The 25,668-nt window shown below is 39.0% G+C and overlaps 1 long non-coding RNA gene and 1 pseudogene across 1 annotated transcript; both read left to right on the forward strand.

The window, feature by feature from the left end:
• Positions 1–483: 483 nt before the first annotated feature.
• Positions 484–16,201, forward strand: LOC113938374 (annotated as a pseudogene).
• An 81-nt stretch (positions 16,202–16,282) lies between these two features.
• On the forward strand, positions 16,283–18,462 carry LOC113937970. The gene is made up of 3 exons (XR_003524773.2): positions 16,283–16,519; positions 17,031–18,013; positions 18,167–18,462. It is a non-coding gene; the product is annotated as an uncharacterized LOC113937970 (long non-coding RNA).
• The last annotated feature ends 7,206 nt before the right edge of the window (positions 18,463–25,668 follow it).

The following is a 25,668-nucleotide window of genomic DNA, read 5'->3' on the forward strand; positions in this document are numbered from 1 at the left end:
TTGCCTTTCCTCGGCTTCTACTTTCCAGTGATCTTTACATAGTATGAAAACAGAATTTGTGTCCAAATCTGGGCAACTTTGAAAATGAAAGGAGAAACTAGTGAGGCTGTATGGCCTGGGTGCACAGGCACAAACACCCTGGAAGTGCACTAGGGGACCTCAGCAGCCTTAGTGATGAGGAGGAAGATAGAGCAAGAAGCCCAGGTGGTGGGCAGCCCTAGGCCCCTCTGACTGAGGTCCGGCTGTTGTCACTGCCAGCGGCCTCCTCCTATGGACCTAGTGTGCTCACACACATACAGGCCTGGGACAGAAGAGTATTTGGGGAATTCAGAAGAAGAGATGACTTCTGACTAGATGAAAATTCGGATGAATTACCTGGTGAATGAAAAAGAAAGCACCAGAAATCTGACAGTATTTCCCTTTCTTTGATGAAAGCCTCACTTTATGTGTAATAAGGGAGATGTATTGTGAAGAAGCAGGAGCATGGAATCAGAGACTCCAGCAAATCCGGATCTTGATGCTGGTGTAAGTGAACATTCGGGTGGTTGGATCAAGATTCAGTTTCAGATGACTTCACTGTAGAATTTGAAGTTGAGTCTTGATTCAGAAGATTATAGCCTTAGTGAAGAAGAACTCTCAGAGGAAGCTGATGAGATATATCAAGGTAAATCAGGCAGGACAGAGTGATATAGAGTCACTTGAAGAAGATCCTAAAATTTCTTTAGCAGTCTACCGGAAGTATAATTTTTGGAATAAAATGAATCCACCCCACTGCAACAGATGCTGGGCAATTGGTGAGAAGTGGCTTCATAAAGAGAGAAAATATCTGTAAAAGCCAATCTAGAAAAGTCAACACAAGTAGAAGAGGGCTTTGATGTTCCTGATTATAAAATTAATAATAATAATAATAATAATAATAATAATAAACTACAGTGGATGATTCCAAAGAGACCTATGTTGAAGAAAATCATGATCACACAAACCTCCCAATTCTGACAAAGTAAACACTGTTCTCAGCCATGGACTTCTAATTACATCACTTATAGCAGCCAAGATGTCAAGGAGTTTGAGTGTGAAAAAACATGAGACAAAGAAGAAAGTAAGGAATCTAGTTTTCTCCTTAATGCCATTGATTCTCATTGGATTTGCTAAAAATAGTTGCATTGTCCATTGCAATATAGGACATCTTATGGCATGTTTTACACGTGCAAAGAAGTTTTTAAAAAGTACGCATAAGTCCTAGAGATCTGCTGTACAACATAGTACATATAGTTAATACATATTAGGCACTTAAAGTACATTGAGGGTAGATGTCATGTCAAGTGTTCTTATACACACACACACGCACACAAAACACAAGGAAATTGTTGGAGGTGAGGGATATGTTTAGGACCTTGACTGTGGTGATAATATCATGGGTGTATGCTTATGTCCAAACATCAAAATGTATACATTAGCACATATAATTTTTTGTAATTTATATCAGTTATACCTCAATAAAGCTTAGAAAGAGAGAGAAGCAAGCCCTACTCAGTATGAAGACAACCAATTCAAAGGACTGTGATATTTCCCTCGTCGACCTTATAATAAAAGTAGAATTACGTATTTCTAACAGTATAACCCTAAACATTTAAACGAACATGAAATGTATCATTATTTCTTTTTATAAGTCAAAGCAAGAAAATATCTTCATTCATGTATCTCTCTTCTCATCAGTGTTATTTCCCTATTGGGGTTGGTAGTGAATATCTACTTCCTTTTAGGAAAATGTAAGTTCTGTCTCTATTTTATATTTGGTTTTTGATGTAATTTAGATTGGATATACTGCTCATCCTTTACTCCTATTCCTTACATTTTAAATCTTATCCACTCTCTCCTAAATGAGAAGTACCTAATTTTATTTTTATATAAGTAGGGCATTTAAATGTAACTTATTTAGTACTTTTCATGTAAGGAGAAAAAGTTTGTGTGAAAGATCTAATATTAAAATTTTAAATACCCTTTAATCTTGAGATTTTTAGTTTCCTCTTTCAGAGCCTCTTAAAATATTTTTCCAGATGAAAAATAAATTGGTAGTTACATTTGGTGCTGTGTAATTAAAGTGTACTTTTTCTCCAGCCACTTTGGTATATAAGGGATTAGTGGTAAAGATGTTGTCTCTTGAGAAGTCTTTGGGAATAAGCATCATTTATCCATAAAACAGATCTTTTTAAGTCTCCATAGTAAAACATGGAGTGGTCCTGCGGGGGTACAGCCTGGGATACTGGATTCCCTTGCACAGGATTTCAGGATTTGGTGGAATCAATTGTTTCCCCTAAATTGATAAACAAATCTAAGACACTTTGAGGTATATTCTTGGGCTGGGTTACATAGTGCTTGGTAGTTTCCTAGGTTTCAGAGCTTCGTTTATGGCAAGTTCTAGAAACCAGTGAATTCGGGAAGATAAATTTAGAAATCTGATAGAAAAAAATGTTCATTTTAAAACTAGCTAAAAGGGTCATAACTTTTTTCCTAAATTATCCAGAAATCATGTGTCACCTTTCTTCAAGAAAGGGTCAAAACATAGGATTCTAAAATATCTTTCAAACCACGTAGATTAATTTTTTTATTCATATTTAAATATAAATCTTATTTGAAGCAAAACATTGTGAATAACCACTTTGATTTAGGGTCCCTGTGTGTGATCGTTGTGTAGACAGGTGAGGGCAAGAAAATCAACTGAACTACAAGTGTAGAATAGGGCTACAGAGTCATTGCAAACAACTTCCCATTCCAGTCACTAACAGTATATTGTTGTTATAAACTTCAGAACCACCCCCCCCCACACACACAAATGCTTACCCATGTATGCATATGTAAGCAAGAAACAAATGACCAAAGGGATTAGTACATCAGCCAAAGAGTGGTCCTCAAATACAGTAAAACTTCATTAGTTTGGGATTTAGATCACATTAACTAGAACTAAGTAGAACTCATCTTTTTGAGGAGAGTTGATGGCACAAATGAGATTGTCAACAATGTATATCTGGGGTTTATGTCTGCAGTGATTATGCTATTTATAAAACATTCATATCTATGTGCAGTTGGAGTCTCCTGCATGCCTATGGATCAGTTATATAGTCTTCCTTTTTCACACTTTCAGGTTTAGTGTATTTACTTGTTGATTTACAAATAACTTATTAAATGTTTGATTAGAAAAAAATGAAAGAAGAACCATTAATGATGATGTAAGGACAACAAAGATAAAATGAGTGACCTAGCCTTTGACTCTGCCTTCTGAAATATAAACTCACTCACACAGATACACGCCTGGTCGGTAAGATCTAGAAAAGTTCAGCTTATAAACACCTGAGGTTTTTGTGTGTTTGTTTGTTTGTCACACGTGTTTTTCTACCACCCTAGCTCTCTAGTTTTATTCCAACTTGCCTTTCATCTGACCAAGATCTCCATCCTTCTCTTACTTTTCTGTTATGTTTCTATCATATTTCATTCCCACCCTCTTTACCCCCTTCTTTCTCCTGTAGATTTCAATGGCACTTCCCTAATCAAATGCCAGAGTAGACACACTGTTCAGAGAAAAACCAGAATCCCACAAAGTGCTGTTCCTTTAGGTGCATTTTCTCTAGCATCAGATGGGCACCAAAACTGTCTGACAACCTCTCACCGTTACTCTGCTATTTTAAATCTTCATCTTCCTGTAGCCTTCAACTCACTCACTAGCCCTATAACCTACTTGGAGCTAATAATTCTAGCTTTTATTTCAGAACAAATGCCATTACAATTGGAAATCTGTTCATGTCAAACCCAAAAAGGTAAATGTACCTGAACCCTTATTTTTATCTTTTATATGTGAGTAAAAGTGTAAGAGAGACCTTCCCCCTTTGAAGGATTAATTCATTTGCCAGAGTTCTCGAATCTATAGCCTGCTACCTCCCAAGAGACCTGGCTGCATTGATTTTTCCCTCTTTCTGCAGGGACTTTAAATAAAACAAATTAGCTAACATTGGTTGAGAGGATGTGGACCCACATTCACAGATGAAGAGAGGAGGAGAGGAAGACCTAGAGAAACATCCAGAATCATGCTGCTTGAGAATGGAAGGGCTAGAATTAAGATTGAAATCTGTAACACCACAGAGAGGAATTATTTGCTACCGTATATTATCTGTATCATATAATCACAAATCCTCAAGTCTCTCTCATCCTAAATCAAATTCCATGAAATAATCCTAGAATTACTGTCTATTCCTATTGTCTCTAATTTTCACATTTCCCATTTGTTCATCAACTCACAACACTCTGGCTTTTGCTGTCTCTGTTCCCCTGACACATCATTTTCCTTGTGATCATCTCTTTGTGGCTCAGATCACTTCTCTTTTCTGAGTCTTCTTAATATTTCCTATTTTTCATTACTCAATGTTTTTATAATTGTTCTTTCCCTGAACGCTAGGACACCACATGTTGTGGCTTTCTTTCTACCTCTCAGCTTGCTCTTTGTTTTGCTTTCCTTCATGTACTGCTCTTTCCTTAAATGGTTCTCACTGCTTGTCAGAGGATTCAGTTCTTGGTCACCTCATCTATCACGATGACTTGGGTAAGGACCCATTTGCTGCTGCTTCCCAGAAGTTGCAAGGAAATTCTGTTGGAACCCTTATTCACCACTGTCACCTCTACCCTCTCAAATGTACCAAGAGCTTTAGAGTTCTTTCCTCTTCACAACCCAGAGGTGTGGTGGGAACTTCACAGTGAACTAGTAATTGATGATGTAGCTGAGGAAATATTTGGATTGCATGGTCTTTGGGTCTTCATGGTGTAGCTGGGTTTTCTTGCACCCATTCCTGATGCAGCCTGATAAATGGTTTTACTTCGTCATCTCCCTGTTGTGGGTGCGAAAGTCGACACTATTGTCATCTGCAGGCTTTTTCTGCATTTGGTCCTTTACAGGTGTCTAGATAATAGCCTGAATTCTCAATCTGAGTTACCAATCCGTGTGTTGCAGAGAAGGAATGATAGTTGCCAATTTTATAGAAATAATAAGGCAGCTCTTGTAAATAACAATCTTAGGGGTTTTCTGGTGGAAGACTAAAGCCTGTGGCGCCTCTAACTTGCAGAACTGGAAATTCTCATCTTTTGTTTGCATTCTTGGCTCTTACACAGTTTATTTTATTTTTTTAAAGTTTTATTTTATTTATTTCAGAGAGAGAGCACATGCACAAGCATGAGCAGGGAGCGGGACAGAGAGAGAAGCAGACACCCTACTGAGCAGGGAGCCCAACGCAGGGCTCAATCCCAGGACCCTGGGACCATGACCTGAGCTGAAGACAGACGCTTCACTGACTGAGCCACCCAGACGCCCCTCTTACAGACTTTAGATGTGCAAACATCAGTGACTATGCAACAAATGTACTCCCACCAGTAAATGGTGTTCACACAGAGATACAACAGTTTATTTAGGGGCCAGATCTGCTCTGGTGCCCAGCAAATCTCTCCTTCTCTGCTTAGCGGCAAGCAGAGAACAGGTATACATAGTTGTAAGCAAGTGCCAGGATGTGCCACTTGCAAAACTTGCTGCCAAGTTCTTGGACTGGTCTTGCCTAAAGGTAATTTAATTTTCTTTGAAGACAGGGTATAGGTTAGAGTGTACTTCTGCTTAGAAAAAGCCTGCAGATGACAATAGTGTCAACCTTCGCACCCATTGTTAGCCCAACCATTTATCCTTTCCTGTCCCATTATACTATTTTGGTCACTACAGAACAGAGATGGGTGACTGGGGAAGAAAGAGAATGCTAAAGTGGAGGGTTAAAGGCAGAACTGAGTGTCCCAGGGAATCTCACACAGACCTCTGCACATATCTGATCACTGCATAGATCACTGCTTACTTTTCAGTATCCCCATTTAGAGAGTAAGATCTTCAGAATAAAAGGGACATACTTTTGTTAGTCCAAATGAACTGTAGTACCAAACCCAGCACAATCCATCAATGCTCATAAGTAAAACTTTGCATCCACCAAGGAAGCTTCAATGGAGTATTTGTCTTCTCAGAAAATAACAGCAACAATTTTTACCATACCCCATTAAAGCCTGTAGTTTTATTGTTACCTCTGGATGAATTTCACACATCCATTTTTTCATGCAATGGTAATACCCTACTAAAATTTTAAACTTTCATTCCTCCATTTGTTACTGAAATGTTTGTCAAAGAAACAGGAAAGGTAAAATACAGGTCAGGTCCATCATAGTACCTTTGTATCCCACACACCCAGGGTATAAATTTCTGGACTAGTCTGATAGCACAATGTAACACTTACCCTGACATAGCAAATTCAATCCCACAGTTAAGATGCAGCTATAAGATTAGTCATAATAATACTTGGTAGAATCTTTCCAGGTTCTCTCCTTCTTTCTACCCACTCCAGATATCTATATCCACGCACACACACATACATGTGCATATATATGTAAATATAAACTTATCTACACATGTGTATATACATATAAATTTATATATTATATATACATATGTTATAAATATATATACACATACATATTTATTATGTATTATATGTTATGACTTATATACACATACCTATTGTTATGTTATAAATATTATACACACACATATTTATTATATGGATTTACATATTGGAAAATGAAATTCACCTTGAGAATGAATTTCAGTTTGGCAATATGCATTAAGATTTCCTCTAAAAATCGCTTCTCGGCCTTTTGGCTAAAATCAAGTGTAAGATTTCCTCTAAATATTCACAATTTTAATCCAAGGAGTCTATATCCAGTAATTTATTCTAAAGTTATTGAGACATGCATGCAAAATTTTAAGTATAAGAATGTTTTTAGTAGTATTATTTTCAATAGAAAAAAATTGACAGACACACCCTTAATAACGGTCTACTATTTAACTAAATATACCCATTTTGTCAAATATTATTCAGTTCTTCCTGGAAATCAGATTTCAAAAGAATATTAAATAATACAATAAAATATCCATAAAGTAATTTTAAGTGGAAAAAAAAGCAGCATATAAAATTGTTACCCAGGGCGCCTGGGTGGCTCAGTTGGTTAAGCGACTGCCTTCGGCTCAGGTCATGATCCTGGAGTCCCAGGATCGAGTCCTGCATCGGGCTCCCTGCTCAGCGGGGAGTCTGCTTCTCCCTCTGACCCTTCCTCCTCTCATGTGCTCTCTCTCTCTCATTCTCTCTCTCAAATAAATAAATAAAATCTTTAAAAAAAATGTTACACATATAATGGGTGATGGTGGTGTCTTAGGCATTTTATATATATATATATATATATATATATATATACATATTTTGTTCTACTTTTGTCTAATATTTGTCTATTTCTGTCCTATCTTTTTCACTTTTTCTGTCCTAAAAGGTATTTTATTTTTATGGTCATAAACATTAAATGGTTGTTAAGAGATTTCTTAATCGTTAAAATCAGAAACAACTAATAGAATGGGATCTAATATGGTTAATTACAGATGTCTATGTTTAGGTATACATATTTGAGAAGACAAAAAAATCTTAATAAATATTCATGATTTTAATGAGTCAAGATCAGTTTTAGGCAGCAGTTTGCAGTGTCTCCTGACAAGACAAATGCAGTCTGTGAATGACTGTAATATTTCTATTAGGAAAACAAAGTGAGAACCCCTCTGTTCCTGGACCCCATGTTTGGACTATGGTGCTTGGTTCCAAGGACCACATTTCAAAGAGGCTCAATGACCTGTAAACTAGTGTGACCAAAATTACAAATGGCTGCCATGTGGCATCACAAAGTCCTCCAGAATTGTAGTTCTAGCAGGGGCATCTGTTTTGGTTAAATATAAAGGCATATTTCTTAAGATCAGGACTATAAAAAAATGAAACCAGTTTTCCTGTGACATCATTATGCTACTTTCACAAGCAAATGGGAGAGCATCTGAGTGGTCCCTATGGCATGAGCCCTGTTCCACAAAGAAAGTAGATGAACTCCACCCACTCTCCCTCCAAATGCACAGAATCCTGAGATGTATATGGCAGAACAATCTGGGTGTTTTCAGGATAAAGACACTTTTTTTTCATTATGAGGATTCCTTCCCCATTAATAAAATGTGGGAAAATGTCACAGAAAAGGGGATGAGCATGAATCACAGAACAGAATGACTTTTGTAACGTAGCATGTTTTAAGAAGACTCAAGCAGATGCACATAGAAACAGTTTGCCAAATTATTTTACAATAATATTATAAAATATTTCTTCTCAATGGAAACGCTTATGGCTATCAACCTAAGAAAATCCTGTTGGAATGTATGTGTTCAAACCTGTCTTCAGAAACTACTTAATATGTCGATAATTACTTATGAGTCTATTTAATGTCTGGTTTTGAATTGCTTTTTCTGCGATTCACAAAAAAAGTACAAGTATGCCAGATGGCAATGCATAAAATGAGAATAATTTAATGCTATTGCTTAACAAAGTACTGTAACTTGGCTTACTGTGAGAAAGAAAATTTATTTTTAGGATGTCAACCTTCACATCTAAATGTATGTCTGTATGTATGTGTGTGTGTGTGTGTGTGTGTGCGTGCATGTGTGCATGTGCATAAGACTATATAGGGATTTTTCATATCTGTATATTGTTTACTCAGGCATTTTGTGTATTCATCAACAGAATTTAATGGGCATATATTTTGCATTGAATTTTCTTTGTGATATGTTTATTCCTTACAGGATAGGGATGAGAGGATGGATCTGACAGAAAAGAATAAAAAAGTATCTACATTAAGACCCTATTCAACAAATGCAATATGGATATTAAGCAAAGTCAATATAATAAATGCAGGAGGGAAAACATTCAAACCTTTCAAATGAAGCTGTGTGGGTTACACAATTATAAAGCATATTTACAAATAAAGTGAAACCTGAGATTATACAGCATGAACGTGCTAGGTAATTATGAGTTAATGCAACAAAATATATAATTTTGCTTATTCCTTGTCAGTAGGGGGTGTAAGGTAATGGATACATTTTTAATGAAATAAATGGAAAGCTACTGAAAACACTGGGTAAAAACAAGAGTTCTAATTAATAATCTGCTCTTTGCTATTTCCTGTTGCAGAGTTTAGCCAATGTTCCATATTCAGCTGTAATCTAACCATACCCATTTAACTTCCAACTGAAAGCAGGAAAATGTCTTCAAAGTATCCTCTACTTCCAATGCATTGCCAAATTCTCTCTTCTAATTTTTCATTTCATAAAAGTAAAAATAATCTCAGAAAGTTATCTTTAGTGCTTCTCCACAAAACCTGCATCTTATCTCTGCAACATCCCTGATCTCATTTAAAATTGTGAAGACTAGAGTTATCTTCTTTGCATTTCAAACAAATTAACTTGTCCCATTTTATCCCCATCTCCTTCTAGTTGCCTTAACTTCTTGCTGCCAATTGGTGAACATCTGCCATTCAAAACCATACCAAATCATTTTACTTTCCTCTGGATCTCTCTTCCATTCATAGCCAAGTATTTTTTTTTCATGAACTCAAGTATTTTTTAAACACTAAATTTTTTTTTTAATTACTAAAAAGCCTTGAATGCTTGAATGCTCTAGGTAATACCTCAGAGGCATCTGTTACTTTCAGGGTCCCACTATCTTCCAAAGGACAACCTTTGCTACTTTGCCTGAAGTTAGTCTGCCCTTCCCAAAGTTCCATAGAGTCAGAGCTCAACTTTACCTTTCTGCCTATTCTAGCACACAGAGCTAGCCATGCTTGGATTCTCAATCAACATCAAGTAGCTAATCAACAAGTAAATTTCCCAATATTTAAGACAGGGTTGGGTCAAGAACCAAAGTAATGTATGTTTTTTGATTTACTGAGTTGATGGTTGAATAACAATCCTACAAAAGTGGGCTTAATCCATCCAGGTGAACCAAAAACAGTAATGAGGATGTTCCACACGCTTATAAGCCTCAGAAGTCATTTCTCTACTACAAAATGCTAGGGATAAAATGAGAATTGTATTGCCTGTTTAATTGCCCTCGAATCCCTAGAGTCCCAACAGAAAGAATAAGCACACTGATACCTACTTGGCATCTGAAGTCACAGTGCCAATCTGTCACCATCCCGTAAGCAATATATAAATTCTGTCTGCAGCTGCAAAAGAACTCCTGTCTTCTCTGCCCTATTCATTTATTTGAAAGGAAAGTAACAACCTTACTCTACACCATTTGCAGGTATGGTGACTGCTGTCCCTGCAACTGATTAAGCTCCATTTGTTTACATAATATTAAGGAGTATTTCAGGCACCAATCTTTCAAGTTGCCAACAAAAAACACATTGTTTTCAGTTTTTTTTAAACATAATTAATCTGTAGACTTCTGTGCTAGGTTAACTCAATTGATTTTTTTTCCTGCGCCCTCCCCCTCCCCTTTGTCACTTGACAGCTTGAAAATGGGCTTGGAAAAGCTCATTTGCATTCTTGCAGCAAGGCTGCAGAATAAACCAAGCAAATGCGTCTATTTGTGTACTTCAATATATGACTGTGCTTGCTTCAATCAAGACTTATTTTCAGTATCATGCCCAACAAAAGCATTAAACGAGTTTTCTCCGACATGAGTGATAAGCTGTAGAATGTATTTCTTTAAAGGATTTTTTTTTTCTGTGGCGCTTATGGAATGCAATAAAAAACAGAAGCAAGAGTGCAAATCTCACTAGAAATTCATAATGCTACCTTGCCATTTGACTCTTTCTCTTTGTTTCCTGACATGTTAAGTACCTTCATTATAGTTTAAGTTGTAACTGATTATAAGTTTAAAAGATTACAGATATTTCAAAAGGAGTTATTTTAAAAAATCAGTATTTCACATTGAACTTTAAAAATTCCATTCTCAACCCAAGATTGTCATTTCACATACTGATCTCTTTTGGGAGTTGATGCTGGTACTGCCTTCTAAGAGTGAGAAACATCTAAAGTCTTATTTTTTCAGGCATTAGTATTGTTTCAACATAATCTCTTCTGGGTATTTTTTTTCTAATTCTTCCCCCATGAAAATACTTGGTGCAATTTCATTTAAATTATTTCTTCCTTAACTATTTCCCTGCCAGGGACCAAAGATTTAGTTGAACCTAATTATTTTTCTGACTACAAATTCATGTGGTTTCATCTATAAAATGGAAGTCTGTACCTGTGTGTGTGAGAGAGGCAAAGAAAGAGAGGAGAGAGAGACTGGCAGAGATGGGAGGGGGGAGAGGAGGAGGCATGGGGAGGCAGGGGGAGAGAGGGGGAGGCATGGAGAGAGGGGGGACGGGGGGAGACAGGGGAGAGATTTTTGTGTTACTGGTACAAGTGAAAGAAAAAAAATCATGTTCCTTATGTTCCAGATAATGCTACAGTACAGTGTGAATGACAGAGGTGATGTTCTCAGTCATTTCAGTCAACACATTCTTCTTTTCACAACCTAATCTCCTTCATCTGAAAGAGAAATATATTTTTAGCCACCTCTCTGGGACCAAGTCATTGATTTATGAATATAAGGTGAAGGACTTCATGAATTTTTTCCTGACCTCCATCTGTCATTTTCTCAGTCATATCTATTTTAAGAAATATAAAACAAATTGTCCTAATGGGGCACATTATCACCTTGATATATCACACAGGAAGAACTCCCTCTCCTTCTTATCACACCCGTACAGAAAATTAGTTTTACACTGCCCTAAGCTGATTTTCTGTCTATTCTTTATTATTTTATACTGATAATGATATACATTACTCAAATGCTGAATCATTCTGAATATTCTCACCAGAGATTGGAGTAAGTCCCTTCAAGTCTTTTGTAGATAAGGACAGAAACCAGAAGCAATTGTTCCTGCAACTGAGAATTCCTGGAATATTAACCCACCAAAGCTGACCAATGGATCACTGCAGTGACTGCCAACTTTTCCTTTACTACATATGAGTTCACATTTTGACAACACTAACAGTTATGTCTTTGATAAACATCACACCTGTTAAGCTTCAAGCTTCATCCAAAATAAGTTTAAAAAACACTTACATCAGGGGCGCCTGGGTGGCTCAGTTGTTAAGCGCTTGCCTTTGGCTCAGGTCATGATCCCAGGGTCTTGGGATCAAGCCCCACATCGGGCTCCCTGCTCAGTGGGGAGCCTGCTTCTCCCTCTTCCACTCCCCCTGCTTGTGTTCCCTCTCTCGCTGTATCTCTCTCTGTCAAATAAATAAATAAAGTCTTAAAAAAAAACTTACATCACTAATCATTAGGAAAATGCAAATCAAAGCTATAATGAGATACCATCTCACACCCAGTAGGATGTCTATTAAAAAAAAAAATACAGAAAAACACAAGTGGTGGTGAAAATGTGGAAAGAAATTAGAACCCTTGTATACTGTTGATGGGAATGCGAAATGGTGCAGTTGCTATAGAAAACATAACAGTTCCTCAAAAATTTAAAATATAATTACCATATGATATAGCAATTCCATTTCCATATATATATACACTCCAAAAAATTGAACCTAGGATTTGTACACCCATGTTTATAGCAGCATTATTTGTAGTAGCTCCAACATGGAAACAGCCCAAGTTTTATTGACAGATGGATAAGCAAAATGTAGTGTATACATACGAGGGAATATTATTTAGCCTTAAAAAAGAAGAAAACTCTGACTTATGCTACAACATGGATGAACTTTAAGAACATTATGCTAAATGAAATAAGCCAGTCTCTCTTTCTCCCTCTCTCTTTCTCACACACCCACACCCACACCCACACCCCCCCCACACACACACAGCAACTACAGTATGATTCCCATATTTTCTTGGTTAGATGCAGAGTGGGCATATGCCAATATATTCTAAAAGAATAAATCAGAAACTGACACACAAATAAGATCCACTTTGTGGCCAAGATGCAACATGTTTCATGCAGTCTGATGTTAAAATAGTACATTTTCCTTGTAAGGTATTGTGAGCCTTCCTGTGTGGTCCTAGAAGCCCTGATAATATACTTCAGAATGGGGGAATATCATTTTAGTTCACATGCAGAGACACAGAGTTCTCCTTAGGGGTTGGTATTGTCACTAGGGCAAAAATAAATGACAGTACATGAAACGGGCTTGATCTACATGAGGCTTACTAATAAGGAAGTTAGCAACCACAGTGTCATTAATAAAATCATGATGTACAAATAATTACATTTCTTGCCTTTGATCATAGTTGAGCATTTTGTTTTATTCTGACTCTTACACTTGAAGAACATTGACAAAATGAAGTTTTGTTGGAGGAGGGTGATCTGGAGGACAAAATATCTAGAATCCAAATTTAGAAATGAGGAAGAGCTATATGTACAGTAACTGTCTAGCTTAAATACATAGGAAAAATGCTGTATAGTTCTACACATCTGAGGCACTATCATAAAAAAAAGAATAGCTTCATATTGTGTAGCTTTAGATAATAAAAGTAGGTCAAATGGGATAAAGTTGAAATATGTTAGAGTTTATATCTTTTTTAAAAAAGATTTATTTATTTATTTATTTGATGGGGGGAGGGGAAGAAGGAAAGGGAGAGAAAGTCTTAAGCAGGCTCTGTGCTCAGCTTAATCTCATGACCCTGAAATCATGACGTGAGCAGAAACCAAGAGTCAGACGTTTAACCAACTGCACCACCCAGGTGCCCCTGAGTTTATGTCATTTTTTAAAAAAATTTGTAACAATTAATGCTGTTCAATGACACAACTTAACCCTTCTGAAACACTAGTCTCCCTGTCACTGGAAGAATTCAAGTGTGACAGTCATCCATGAGGAACAGAATCAAAGGGAATCCTGCATTGATAGAAGTTGAGATGTGGGACCTCAAATATATTTCTAGCCCCAAGATTTTAAACTTCTAAGAAAATTGGACACCTTGGAAACTTACACTTATCCCTTTGAAAGTACTCATATCACTTTTAACATTAAAGAATAAAGAAGTTATTTAAAGCACACTCAAAAGTTGTAATGATCACTAGATTGAGCCCACGCCATATTAGGACAGAACAAAACACAGTTTTAAAATAAATTTGTAGAAACACAGGACAGAAGAGTTATGTGAAAGTCATTTGGTGAGTGCTGACGCTAACACAAAAATAATAATGACCTGGTTAGCTGTGACACTAAAGGCATGGCGCATAAGTCAGACATCATTAAAATTAAAAAAAAAAAAAAAGTTTGAGCATCAAAAAACATCCAGAAAGTGAAAAGACAACTTTTAGAATGGGAGAAAGGTTGGCAAATCATATAGCTGATAAAGGTCTAGTATCCAGGATATATGAAGCACTCTGTCAACTCAACAGAGACAATAAAATTAAAAAATGGTCTGAGTACTAGAATTAACACTTCTCCAAAGACATGCAAAGGCTCAGCAAACATATGAAAAGATACTCAACATCACTAGTCATTATGAAAATGCAAATCAAAACCACAGTGAGATACCATTTTATACCCACTAGGATCACTGGAATCAGAAAAATGGAAAATAAGTATTGGCAATTAGAGGAAGTATAGAAAATGAAGCCCTTGTACATTGCTGGTGGAATGCAAAATGACTTGACTATGTGCTGAAAAACATTTGTTGGTTCCTCAAAAAGTTGAAGATAGAATTACCATATGACCCCTACAATTCTACTCCTAGGTATATAACCAAAATAATTGAAAACTGCTCAAATATCCATACATGCGTGTCCATAGCAGCACTATTCACAATAGTGAAGCCAAAAGATGAAAACAACCCCAAGGTTCACCAATGGAGGAATGGATAAAGAAATTGTGTTATACACACATAATAGAAAATTATTCAGCCATAAAAAGAAATGAAGTACTAATACATACAAAAGCATGGATGTACCTTCAACACATAAGATCGCATACTGTATGATTGTATTTGTATTAAATATTCATTATAGATAAAGCCATGGAGAAAGAACACAGATTATTGCCTGTCACAAGCTGGAGGAGGGAGATACAGGGACAAACTCCTTAATATGTAAGGGGTTTTACTTTGGAGTTGATGGAAATGTTTTGCAACTAGATAGGGGTAATGATTGCCTAACACTGTAACATTCAGTACAATATTGTACTAAATGCCACTCAGTTGTTCATTTTGTGTTTTGTGAATTTCACATCAATAAATTATTTTTTTAAATCATACATTCTGCAGGGGATGGTGGAGATGAGTTCAATCTTTAAATACCTCAAAGAGTCAAGTGTGGTGGTCCCTTCCATATCTTTATTTAATTCAACAATCTGGCTCCTTCAAAACTGGATGGATCCTGGAGGATGATTGTATTCTATGCCAGACTTAATCAAGCACTAAGCCCAGCTACAGCTGCAGCACTCAATGTGCTATTGTTGCTACAACAGATTAATAAGGTCTCGGGTACATGGGATATAGCCATTGGTTTGGCAAATGGGTTCTTCTTTTCCATTCAAATTAGAAAACAAGATCAGAAATAGTTTGCATTCACATAGGACAGACAACAATATTTATTCAAGATTATGCCTCAGGACTATGTTAAGTATCTCGTCCTGTGTAGGAATTCTAAAAGATCTGGGCCACCTGGACATCTCAAAGAATGTCACAATGTTCCACGACACCAACGACATCATGCGAAGTTGGCAAGGTGAGAAAGAAGTGGCTAGTCTTCTATAAGCCTCGGTAAGATATGTGCATCCCAGAGAAGAGAAAATAAACCCTGAAAAGACTCAGGGGCTGGATACTTCAGTGGCATGTGGGGGATTCTGGAGTCAAGAGAGTACCATGATATTACTTGCAAAGTAAAATGCAAATTGCAGCAGCTTGCCTCTTCCTTCACAAAGAAGGAAACACAGTGCCTGACAGACCCGTTTTGGTCTACTGGCAACACATTCATACCGAAGAATAATTACCAGGAAACATGAAAGACTGTTGGGTTTCCTGGTGTAGGAAAGGACACTGCAGCAGGTCCAAACCATAGTGTGATCAGTGCTGCCACCTGGACCACACAATCCAGCAAACACTATGGTGTTGGAAGTGTCAGTGGTGGGAAAGGATACAGTATGGACCTTATGGCAAGCTCTAGTGCAGAATCACAATGTAGGCCCCTGGGATTCTGGGGCCACGTTATCTACAAGAGAATTATAAGTCCTTTAAGAAATAAATATCTTTTGACATCTCACTGATGGAGCACCTGAACATGGGACACAAAGTGACAATGCCTTTGGAATTTCCCATTATGAGGTCGGTTCTACCCAGCCCACCACCTCTGGTAGGCCTAGCAGCAGCTGTCTACAATATAATGGAAATACGCATCTGGGAATGAACCTGTGCAGAGCCAGAGGGTACAAGTTACATCCATGAACATGTAGTCCAGACCTTGTGTCACCTGTAGAGTTGTACCAGTGCCCCTCCATCAACTTGTACCAATGACCAGATGTGGTTACTATGCAACCAGCTGAAGGAAGAAGGAAGTAACTGGGCTTGGTTTATGAATAGTTCAGGTTGGTATGTGGGTACAAACTGAAAATGAGCCACGGCTGCAGATCCATATTCAGGGGTCATCCTGAAAGGTGGTCAAGAGTGATAATTTCCAAAATGGGCTAAAATATGAGCAGTTAACCTAGTTGTCTTTTGTGTGGAAGGAGAAGTGACCCAAAGTGACAGTGAAAGGCCTTGGAGGAAAAGAACTGGAATATTGGAGGTACCTTCCAGGTAGAGGCATGTGGAGGTCATATGGAAGTGGGCACAGAATGTAATTATTTTGTTAACTCCCATAGGAGAACATAAAGCACAGGAGAGGCACTTGCCTGAACAACCAAGTAGACAATGTGACTGAGCCAGTTATCTTTAGCCATGCTTTGTCATCGGCCATCCACAACTGGTATAATGAGCACATGAGTGGAGTGGTCATGGTGACAGAGCCAGAGGCTCTAAATGGACCCAACCGCACAGAATCCCAATTACCAGGGCAGATCTATTGATACCTCTGAATTCCTAATTTATCTGTAACAGAGACCAACAATTGAATACCCAATATGGCACCATTTGAGGACACGAACTGGACACGAACTTTGGCAAGTCGATTACATTGAATTCCTTCTATCCTGAAAAGACCATCTGTTCAACTTCATGGGGATAACAGATAAGTTGTGAATATGGGCATTCCTCTCCTGCCCACACAGCAAGAGTCATAGCCAACACCACTATTTGAGGGCTAACAGAATGCCTGAGCCATAGGCATGAACTTCTCTATATATCTCATCAGATCAGGAGACTGATGTTAAGTGATGGATGTAAAAAGGTGCTGGAGTGGCCCATGACTATGAGATTCATTGGTTATATTATATACTATGCCATCAGGAGGCTTCTGGCCTTTTATGGAACACAAGAATGACCTCCTAAAGGTGAAACTGAAATGCCAGCTCTGAGTGAACGTCTGAAAGGAGTAAAGCATGACTCTTCACAGCACAACGCATTTATTAAATGTCTCTCTATATAGTGGTCTGTCCCCAAAAGGAAAGATACATGTGCTCAGAAACCAAGGGGTAGAGGTATAGGTGGCCCCACTTACCATTGTTCCCAATGATTTGTTGGGGGAACTTATGATTTCTGTTCCTATAACTCTAGGCTCTTCAGGGTTAGAGATCCCGGTCCCCAAAGGTGTACATTCTTGCTAAAGTACACAGCTAAGAATCCTACTGAACTATAAGTTATACCAGCTACCAGGGCACTTTGGACTCTGTGCCCAGGGAAAAACAGGCACCAAAGGAGTCACAATATTAGCAGGAGTAATTGGCCTTGATCATCAGGATTAGATAAGGCTCCTTTTACACAATGTGGGAGCAAGGAGAAATACCTGTGGAACTTGGACACCTCCTGGTATTCCCTTCTTACAATTAAGTGTATATGGCTATGTGCAGTAATCCGGAACTGACAAGAGAATGACTATCAAAATGTTGGACCTTCAGAAGCAAAGGGTTGGATCATACCACAAGGTGAGCCACCAAGACCTGATGAGTTGGGTAGCTGAGGGCGGAGGAGTTTTAGAACGGAGAGTGGAGCATCAGTTACAGTTTGGGATCATCTGCAGCAATGGGGCCTCTAGTTTATCCCATTAACCCTGTTCTTCTCATTTTCCCCTGAGGAAGAAGGACAGGGAACACGCAGAGGAGGCACTTCCCAAACCTGTAGGAAGAAGCAGATCCGAACCGTGCAGGGAGGAGTGTGGTGGCCGTAAGGATGTGCCTCCCCAACGTCTTACCACACAGAGCAGGGCTGAGCAGGGCCTCAGCTACTGAGCTCTGGAAATCGTTGCTGAGTTTTCCCCGAGACCATGCTCCCCTGAGATGCTTCCAGCCAATGCCTGGGCATGGCAGGGACACTACAAACTCTTACATATTGACATAGAAAATCATAAATAAATTGTGAAGCGCCTGGGTGGCATAGTCGGTTAAGGGTCTGACTCTTGGTTTGGGCGTAGGTCCTGATCTCAGAGTCGTGAGGTCGAGCCCCCACATGGGGCTCTGTGCTCAGCAGGGAGTCCGCTTAAGTTTCTCTCTCCCTCTCCCTGCTCACTCACTCTCTAAAATAAATAAATCTCTTAAAAAACAGAAAATTATAAACAAATCAATAGCACAATAGATTTGAGAGATCATCCAGCATTATTTAAAAAAGGAAAGCAAACAGTAAACATGAAAAAAACTGTTCAGTTTATGAATAATTAGGGCACTTAGAGACACTAGTTTGCTATTTTACAATTATCAGATGGACAAACAATAATAATAATAATAATAATAATAAGGAGAAAGAGGAGGAGGAGAAATGGTAATAATCCGACAGCTGGCAATCTCAGATGTTGTTGAGGGTATGAGGAAACAGGAACTCATATATGTGCTGGTATAAATTGATCCAATATTTTGAAAGAGCAATATGGCAGAATCTAGTAAAAACAAAGATATCTAATTCCTAAAACCTAGTGCTTCAGCTGTGGTTCAGCTGACTATAATGAAAACAAATCTAGATGTCTGAAGCAGAAAGCAATTCGAAACAGGAGTGTAGGGCATACAAAATTCTCAGAAAAGCTTAGGCCCCCCACGCAGGGCCTTTGGGAATGACTCCACAGCAGCTCTCTCTCTGGCCCACCTGGGATGCTGCTATATCCCTGCCACAACAAGGCCCCTGGGGAACCGGATGGAACGTACCACCACATAGCTGTTACCCCACGGTCAGGAAGCCATCTCCACAATTGTCAGCTCCAAGCCCACAACACATCTGCTGGCTCACAGGGCCAAAAACGTTCCCTGTATGCTGGCTCTTGACAGTGGGACAGCATCTGCTGCAGGAAAGACAAATAACTAAATGGCCTCTTTCTGTGCCTGTTTGTCAGCAGAGCAGCCCACCTTCACCTTGCTGTTTCCCTTCCAAGTCTCCGTGGGAGCCTCTGACTGGGAAAGTTACAGCAAATCTGCAACTGCAGACAGAAAGGAGCTTCTAACTTTCCAAGTTTGGCCATAGGTCAGGGAAACAAGAAGTTTTACATGCACATTGAGCCTGAATCCACTACATCTATCGCATCCAGCAATTTCACTTTTAAGCACACAACCTAGGATGCTGTTTATCCAGAGGGGAGGTATGGGTGTTTTGGATGGCTAATTCTTTATTATGCCAGATATTTATCGTAGAATGGGAAGCATCCCTGGCCCCCTAGAATCAATTGCCAGTAGTGTCCTCTAGACAGCACCATGAGCAAGCTACACATGCGCATCTCCCAACACATCCCAGGAGGAGTATACCCCCCCACGCACACGTGAACTGGTTCCCTGAAGTATTTTAGCATATTTGCATAAAGATATTCATAGCAGCATTGTCATTGACAGTGAAAAATTCAAGTCTAAATGACCATCACAGTGAGACAAAATGGAGAGACATACTCAGCTGTGTAACTTCCAGCAATTCAAATGGATGGTCATCTACATACATATGATCACGAATTCTCAAACAGATAATCTTTTACGGGAAAAATTAAGTTGTAAAGGGCTGCTACTATTGATTCCAACATGTAACAATAATCTAAAAGTTCCAGGACACTTTTTGGCAAAACTCGCCTCTTGAGCAGTGTGAATACAGGCTTGTGGGACTTTAGAAAGGGAGGGCTTTTACTATTTTGTTTATTCTTTGGCATGTCTGTTGACATCAAATGTCTAGAGTTTAGAAGGTAGCATGGGCCTTGATGACATCGGTATACTCAGAATATAATAACATTCATACACCACACTGTAGTAATTTGACGAGACTGTTTGAAGCCGGAGGTGACAAGCCCAGGGGCTGTGGCTGCCTCAAGGCTTGTCCCGGCCTCCACAGGGGCTGAAAGGATCAGTATGGCTAGCAACTTTAACGCATCTGATACCCCACCTTTGGGAAGATCTGTATTAATATGGATCAAAACAATGTTCGCGTTGCCCAATCTGACTTTTCCTTAAAGGAGTTATGTTTTGGGACTCATATCACCATACAAACAAATTAAATAAAATGAGGCAGCCAACAAAAGGAAACGCCAGGCTAAATCAATTTTTGTATTCCCAACTACTCCCTGAGAGCTAAGCAGAGCGCGTGGTACATCTGAATGTTTCCTGACTTTATGGAGTTCCATTTTCATTGCCACGGGTCCTGTGCTGATTGCCATTCAAATCCCTAGAGTCCAGCCATAGTGTTCATGATGGGATGATTAAACAGCACAGATCATGAAAAGTTTCTGATCATGGAGTATTCACATACAAGGATTTTGTCCCCAGAAGGATGTCCAGGGTCCTCTGGTGAGCAAACACAAACCACTAGCCTGTCCCTAAATCCATGAAAATCCACCCCCCCAAACCCCAAAACAGCCCCAGTCCTAGCAGCTAGCAGTCACTTAACAAAATTGATTTGTTAGAGAGCAACATACAAACTAAGTTTTACTTGCGCTGTGTTCAAAAAAAAAAAACAACTTTTTTTTTTTTTTTTTTTTTGCCAAGCCTATTTCAGAACAACAAAGTTTGTGTGTGTTTTAAGAAGGGAAAAGATGACACAGAAGATGAAGGGGGGGAGGAGGGGGAGGAGAGAGAAGAGGGGGAGTAGGGAAAAGAGGGGGAGTAGGGAAAAGAGGGGGAGGAGGGCGATGGGAGAAGGAGGGGGAGGAGGAGCCTCGCAGCAGCAACCCCTACACCACCACCACCAATTTCTTCTACTGTTTTGCAAGGAAATAAGAAAATACCCGCTTAATGCCTTTTGCCCTTTGAACTAATCACAAGGTCCTGGAACGCTCTTCCTTAGCAAAACCAAAGGCAAGTCTCCTCCCCCTCCTTGGAGGGAGCAGTGCCTCCTTCCCTCTCCAGGATGTTTTGGGATTGGTTTGCTCCACACCGCACCCTCTGCCTCACCTGCTCCCTCTGATCTGGTTGGAACCTCAAAGCTCAGGGAAGAGATGGCGGGTGAAGCAGTGCAAACGTCGGAACTCAGGTGCACTACCGCTTCCATCACGGCTTGAGCCCTCCTTTCTTCCCCAACCTCTGTATTAGTGCCTCCTGCTCATGAATCGAATGTGTTCTGCTTCTGAACCACATCATGCACCTGCCGGAAGCACTGCTTAGATTTTCTCTCTGGGGTATAGTTTGTGTGAAGCCCACTGAGTTGAAAGTCCTTCAGCATTTGCTCCTGCCGACACCCGGGAGGCAGAGCCTCGGCAGACCGTTTTGTATTCCAGCCGCTAAACGTTAGCGAGTCGGATGGAGACAGAAAGTTCAAGGTCTGGCCACATTAAGCTTTGGTATCACAGTGCTGCACACTTCGACTATCATTTGTGAGGCAGAACGCTGGCTTTAGAAACATTTTACATTGAAGACGTAAGAACAGCCAAACCCTCTAAGTCTTCAATTTTATTCATTCACCAGACCAAAATCATAAACCCTGTCACAAAAATCACTTGTTCTGAGGCACTGTCCAAATGAAAGGACAGGGTTTTCTTATGTTTACAAGGAGCCTGAACACAGATTCATCCAGCTGCTAGAATACAAAAGTGAGAGAAAGGGCCCAGGATAGCATGTCCAGTTCACTGTTTCGTGAAGCAGCTCCGGGGAATAATACCAGTGAGAATTTGGCTTTGATATGGTAAAACGTTTATCCTAGAATCCAAAATACAGAAACAAACAAGATATTTCTTCAAGCCTCATAAAAAGGTAATTGAGGGAGACAGAACCCTGCCTGCTGGGGAAAAAACAAAAACAAACAAACAAAAAACAAGAAAACAAGGCTTTACAGTGTCATGGAGTGGAGAAGCTGGAGAAACCTGGGGATTCTCTTGCCCTCTCTGGGCTTAAGGTTTCTGTCAGCAACATGCGGCTAATGCCATCTGATTTTCAGACTCGTTTCAAAATTTGTGAAATATCTACTCCATGTGCCTAATCAGGACCTTAAACACCGTAAATTTCTCAATGATATGATGGCATATGAAAATCAAGGTCCTGATTTCTCCTATGCTGCGGTGTTTGGTGTCCTGAATGCATTAGCAGATTTCAAAGCCTTCCAGAAAGCCACATCTTTGAAAATCTTGGTAGATGAAATGGGCTCTTGCTTCATTCATTCATTTACTTAATACAAACTTAATTGCTCACCACGCTCTCAGCACCTAGCCTAGAACAATTTAGTGGATGATCAAGGCTCCCAGTCCATATGTGCATGCGAGGATTGGGGAAATGTACGGTGAGATTTCTGGAAAACTCAAAAACCCAACCTAAAGGTTCTCTTTTAAGAAAAGTTAACGAGTATAGGTGGTAGAAATTTATTTTGATTGTTTTTAAACCAAAATCTTATTTTTTTAGATAATGCAGTACTTGGGGAGTCTGTGAAAATAATTAAAATTTGTTGAAAAATTCTATGAGTGTAATGGAAAATTAAATAGATTTTTTTTATGATTGTATGAAAATAAGACCTTACCCCTGGTGGACGGAGCCCTGAAGTACAGTGTGTTTCTAGGCAATTAAACAGGGACTGAAAAGGAAAATTTGGAAGCTCATTATTTTTTATTAGTAAAACCAGAGATATTTTATGGTGTACTGGGGAGACTGCCTCTGCCTTAGGGCAAGCTTAAAGCTGCCCAGAAAGCTTTAAAGTTCACCCCAAACTCCTTGTAGTCAGAGGGACTATTCCAGCCTTATTCTCAAATATTTCAAGACCTCAGCTCTTCTTACTTGCTTTTCTCAATCTCCCGTTAGTAAAAGGCCATTTTCTCTGAGACTCTCTTGAACCATGCATTTTAAACTGCTGAATCTGTTCCGAAATTACATCTCAGAAATCCATGCTTTCTATTCAGTGACTCTTCCCAGGGGTCCCTACTCCCAGATCAGCTGAAGTTGCTACAATTATTGGTCAGTTTCAGGAAAGGCTGGGTTCAGAGCCACCCATCTGCCAATGCATGTTTGTGTGGAACCTTCATTAATTGCCCAGGGGAGGGAGCGCCACTGAACCCTTTAGAGTTGTAAATTTCATGCTTACAAGGATCTCTTCCTTTTCCTTAATTTTACATGCCAGCTCACCCAGCCTCCTCTTTCTTACTGCCAACACTGACATCTGAGCTTTGACTCTATTCAGAGCCGAAGCAGAATGGCATGAAATAAATTCAATTCTTGTCTCTGTTTTCTTACCACATTAAGTCTGTCACCCCCTTTTAGTGTGTGTCCAATCAGTATACCTTAGGTCTCCATTGATAATTGTCATGGCATTGTATCCTCTAGTCCTTTATCCTTGGGTTGTTGAAGGAATGGAAAGTTTCTCTCCCCTGAGATCTAGGGCAGCATTGTAATGATGGACAATGAAATTTGTGAGGACAGCTCAGAGTCGAACAATTCATGTGAGATAAAAATAGAGAACTGCATAGTGCTTCATTATCTGACAGAGTGGAGAAATTATTAATAAAGTTTACTTGTATGAATTATTCACAGCTTTAATGAAACATTAGAAACGTAGATAGACATAATATTGTGGATTATACACTGGCCTTGAAGCCAGTTGAGTCAGCTTCGTAGTAAATGTAAGCCCACGGGCTAGCTGAATAACCTCTACATGAACCTTCTTTTCTTCATTTGTAAAACGGGGATAATAATTCCTATTAAACCCTGTTTCAGTGTTGCTGTGGAATCAAATGAAAACACATTAAAAAGTGAACTGCAATGTAAAAAGAATAACCAAATGGCAATTCAATACAATTAGATCCTGAAATTTGTCATGTTAAAAGGAGACCATGTTTTACCAGAAAAAGCAGTTTTCCTTTAGGAAAATTAATTGCTCTTTAATCAGATATAAACTTGCATGTTGTGGATGAACAATAAAGATGCATCAAGTTGAAATCCACATCCATGGAAAATAAATTCGGAAACTCATTTAATAGTTGTGTGACCATGAGAGAGTTGTTTAGCTACACAGTCTCTTGTATTATTTTATCCATAAAATTAAGATAATATAAAGTGCACATTTTATAATATTGTTGTAAGAAATTAAGTGAACACAGGCTTGATATAGTGCCCAGCACAACAGTGCTCACATAATGGTTTTATATATATGCCAATTTGGCCACAGGGAAAAGACCACATAACTGAGTATATAACAATATAACAAGTAACATAAAATATTACACTGAAAGAAAAACATATTAATCTTTGAAACATGGTTACTTTGCTTTTTGGTTTAAGACATGGTTAAGAGTAAAGGTCCAGAACTGCTGAGATTGATTCTATTTTGTTCATATTTCTGGCCAGTGCACTCACCTGATCATTATTGCCTAAATACAATTACTGTTTTGTTTCCTTGCTTAAGGCACTGAGAATATGAAATTTAATGGAGACTTTTTCTCATTTCGGGTAATTAAGGAAGGTTCTGACAAGACTGTAGGACCTGAACTAGGCATTTGATATTTAACTATTTTGTAGTCCTTACTATCTACTTTTTAATTTAGATATGATTTATATACTATAGTGGGTTGAATTGTGCCCCCCTAAATTCATGTCCACTCACCTCCGAGTGTGATCTTATTTGGAAATAGGGCAGATTTAAATGAGTATCTCAGAATAAAATAATACTGAGGGTGGGCCCTAAATCCAGTAACTGATGCCTTTATAATGGGAAGGAAGGAGAGAGTGGACACACACAGACACACAGGGAAGGAGGCAACGGAGACTGAAACCATGCTGCCACAAACTATAAGAAACAGCCATGCCCTCCAGAAGCTGGAAAAGGCTAAGAAAAATTCTCCCCTAGAGACTTCAGAGAAAGTATGGCCCTGCCAGCACTTTGATTTTGGACTTCCAGCCACCAGAGCTGTGGGAAAATACATTTCTGCCATTTCAAGTTGTGGTAATTCATTACGACATACCTAGGAAACAAATACACGTACACCATAAATTTACCCTTTTATTTATTTATTTTTTAAGATTTATTTATTTATTTTGAGAGAGTGAGAATGAGAGAGAGAGAGAGAGAGTACATGAGAGCAGGGAGGGTCAGAGGGAGAAGCAGGCCCCTCGCCAAACAGGGAGCCCGATGCGGGACTTGATCCCGGGACTCCAGGATCATGACCTGAGCGGAAGGCAGCCTCCTAACCAACTGAGCCACCCAGGCACCCTTT

Source organism: Zalophus californianus, chromosome 8 (genome assembly GCF_009762305.2).
Source record: "Zalophus californianus isolate mZalCal1 chromosome 8, mZalCal1.pri.v2, whole genome shotgun sequence".
NCBI lineage: Eukaryota > Metazoa > Chordata > Mammalia > Carnivora > Otariidae > Zalophus > Zalophus californianus.